Source organism: Grammomys surdaster, unplaced genomic scaffold, assembly GCF_004785775.1.
Source record: "Grammomys surdaster isolate TR1022 unplaced genomic scaffold, NIH_TR_1.0 126153, whole genome shotgun sequence".
In the NCBI taxonomy this organism is placed as follows: Eukaryota; Metazoa; Chordata; class Mammalia; order Rodentia; family Muridae; genus Grammomys; species Grammomys surdaster.
Window position 1 is genome coordinate 8,008,871 of NW_021620961.1, and position 3,368 is coordinate 8,012,238.

Here is a 3,368-nt window from a genome sequence, read left to right on the forward strand (position 1 = left end):
TAAAGAAACACAAAAATCCTTTAAAGAATTACAAGAAAACACAAACAAACAGATGAAGGAATTGAACAAAACCATCCAGGACATAAAAATGGAAGTAGAAACAATAAAGAAATCACAAAGGGAGACTACCCTGGAGATAGAAAACCTAAGAAAGAAATCAGGAGTCATAGACACAAGCATCACCAACAGAACACAAGAGATAGAAGAAAGAATCTCAGGTGCAGAAGATACCTTAGAAAATATTGACACAACTGTCAAAGAAACCGCAAAATGCAAAAGGTTCTTAACACAAAATATCCAGGAAATCCAGGACACAATGAGAAGACCAAACCTAAGGATAATAGGTATAGATGAGAGTGAAGATTCCCAACTTAAAGGGCCAGTAAATATCTTCAACAAAATTATTGAGGAAAACTTCCCTAACCTAAGGAATGAGATGCCCATAATCACACAAGAAGCCTACAGAACACCAAACAGACTAGATCAAAAATGAAATACCTCCTGTCACATATTAATCAAGACACAAAATGCACAAAACAAAGAAAGAATTTTAAAAGCAGTAAGGGAAAAAGGCCAAGTAACATATAAAGGCAAACCTATCAGAATTACACCTGACTTTTCACCAGATACTATAAAAGCCAGAAGATCCTGGACAAATATCATACAGACCCTAAGAGAACATAAATGCCAGCCCAAGCTACTTTACCCAGCAAAACTCTCAATTACCGTAGACGGAGAAACTAAGATATTCCATGACAAAATCGAATTTACACAGTATCTTCCCACAAATCCAGCTCTACAAAGGATAGTAGCAGGAAAGCTCCAATACAAGGAGGTCAATCATACCCGAGAAAGAACAAGAAAAGAATCCTTTTCCATCAAACCCAAAAGAAGATAACCACACAAACGATGCCTCCACTATTAGCAAAAATGACAGGAAGCAACAACACCCTCTCCCTAATATCTCTTAACATCAATGGACTCAATTCCCCAATAAAAAGGCATAGGCTAATGGACTGGATACGCAAACAGGACCCAGCTTTTTGCTGCCTACAGGAAACCCACCTCAGTGACAAAGACACACACTACCTTAGAGTAAAAGGTTGGAAAACAATTTTTCAAGCAAATGGCCCAAAGAAACAAGTGGGAGTAGCCATTCTAATATCGAATAAAATGGACTTTCAACTTAAAGCTATCAAAAAGGATAAGGAAGGACATTTCATACTTGTCAAGGGAAAAGTCAACCAACATGAACTTTCAATTCTGAATATCTATTCGCCAAATACAAGAGCACTCACTTTCATAAAAGAAACCTTACTAAAGCTCAAAACACACATTGCACCTCACACAATAATAGTGGGAGTCTTCAACACCCCATTCTCAGCAATGGATAGATCATGGAAACAGAAACTAAATAGAGATACAGTGAAACTAACAGAAGTTATTAACCAAATGGACTTAACAGATATCTATAGAACATTTCACCCTAAAGCAAAAGAATATACCTTTTTCTCAGCACCTCATGGTACCTTCTCCAAAATAGACCATATAATTGGGCACAAGACAGGCCTCAACAGATATAAAAAAAATTGAAATAATTCCCTGCGTCCTATCAGATCACCATGGGCTAAGGCTGATCTTCAAAAATGACAAAGGCAATGGAAAGCCCACATTCACATAAAAACTGAACAACACCCTACTCCTTGATAATCTGGTAATGGAAGAAATAAAGAAAGAAATTAAAAACTTTTTAGAATTTAATGAAAATGATTACACATCATACCAAAATCTGTGGGATACAATGAAAGCAGTGCTAAGAGGAAAATTCATAGCTCTAAGTGCCTACAAAAAGAAACTGGAGGGATCATACACTAGCAGCTTGACAATGCACCTGAAAGACCTAGAACAAAAAGAAGCTAATACACCCAAGAGGAGTAGACAGCAGGAAATAATCAAACTCAGGGCTGAAATCAACCAAATAGAAACAAAAAGAACTATCCAAAGAATCAATAAAACAAGGAGCTGGTTCTTTGAGAAAATCAACAAGATAGATAAACCCTTAGCTAGACTAATCAGAGGGCAGAGAGACAGTATCCAAATTAATAAAATCAGAACTGAAAAGGGTGACATAACAACAGAAACCGAAGAAATTTTAAAAAATCATCAGACCCTACTACAAAAGCCTATACTCAACAAAATTGGAAAATTTGGATGAAGTGGACAATTTTCTAGACAAATACCAATTACCAATGTTAAATCAGGACCAGATAAACCATCTAAACAGTCCTATAACCCCAAAAGAAATAGAAGCAGTCATTAAAATTCTCCCTACAAAGAAAAGTCTGGGACCAGACGGTTTTAGTGCAGAATTTTATCAGACTTTCAAGGAAGACTAAATTCCAATTCTCTTCAAACTATTTCACAAAATAGAAACAGAAGGTACACTACCCAATTCATTCTACGAAGCTACAATTACGCTCATACCTAAACCACACAAATACCCAACAAAGAAAGAGAGCTTCAGACCAATCTCCCTTATGAACATTGATGCAAAATTACTCAATAAAATTCTAGCGAACCTAGTTTAAGAACACATCAAAACAATTATCCATCACGATCAAGTAGGCTTTATCCCAGGAATGCAGGGTTGGTTCAATATATGGAAATCCATCAATGTAATCCATTATATAAACAAACTCAAAGAAAATAAAACACATGATCATATCACTAGATGCTGAGAAAGCATTTGACAAAATTCAACACCCCTTCATGAGAAATGTCTTGGAAAGATCAGGAATTCAAGGTCCATACCTAAACATAGTAAAAGCAATATACAGCAAACTAGTAGCCAGCATCAAACTAAATGGAGAGAAACTTGAAGCAATCCCACTAAAATCAGGGACTAGGCAAGGCTGTCCATTCTCCCCCTACTTATTTAATATAGTATTGGAAGTCCTAGCCAGAGCAATTAGGCAACATAAGGAGGTCAAAGGGATACAAATTGGAAAGGAAGAAGTCAAAATCTCACTATTTGCAGATGATATGATAGTATACTTAAGTGACCCCAAAACTTCCACCAGAGAACTCCTAAACCTGATAAACAACTTTAGCAAAGTGGCTGGATATAAAATTAACTCCAGCAAATCAATAGCCTTCCTCTATTCAAAAGATAAACTGGCTAAGAAAGAAATTATGGAAATGACACCCTTCACAATAGTCACAGATAATATAAAATACCTTGGTGTGGACCTAACCAAGCAAGTAAAAGACCTGTATGACAAGAACTTCCTGCCCCTGAAGAAAGAAATCGAAGCAGATCTCAGAAGATGGAAAGATCTCACATGCTCATGGATTGGAAGGATTAATAT